Raw genomic sequence first — 392 nt, forward strand, 5'->3', positions numbered from 1 at the left:
TGGGTCGCCGTCGTCAGCGTGGGATGAAACACCCCGCAACCCTTAACTACAATAATATTGGAAATAATTGTAATGATGATGATAATGATAGTAACAGATACAAATATACAAATGAGGGATACACAGTGATACTGCTCACCACCCGATGACCAAAGCTCAGCCCGTTCCTGGCAAACGATCATCCTGGAGCAGGGAGAGTCCCAAAACTGCAATCCCGGAACAGAGATAAGAGCCTGAGTGTCTGAGAGACCAACACAACCCTGAGAGAGGGACGACCCAGCCGGAAACAACCTGAAGCATGAGAGAGCACTCCCGGACAGAGCCTCATCTATACACTCGGCATGACGTGCATGATACGGAATAGACTAGTTCTAAATTGGCCAGTCTGGGGC

The sequence above is a fragment of the Pterocles gutturalis genome, unplaced genomic scaffold (genome assembly GCF_000699245.1).
Source record: "Pterocles gutturalis isolate BGI_N339 unplaced genomic scaffold, ASM69924v1 scaffold33936, whole genome shotgun sequence".
NCBI classification, from domain to species: Eukaryota; Metazoa; Chordata; class Aves; order Pterocliformes; family Pteroclidae; genus Pterocles; species Pterocles gutturalis.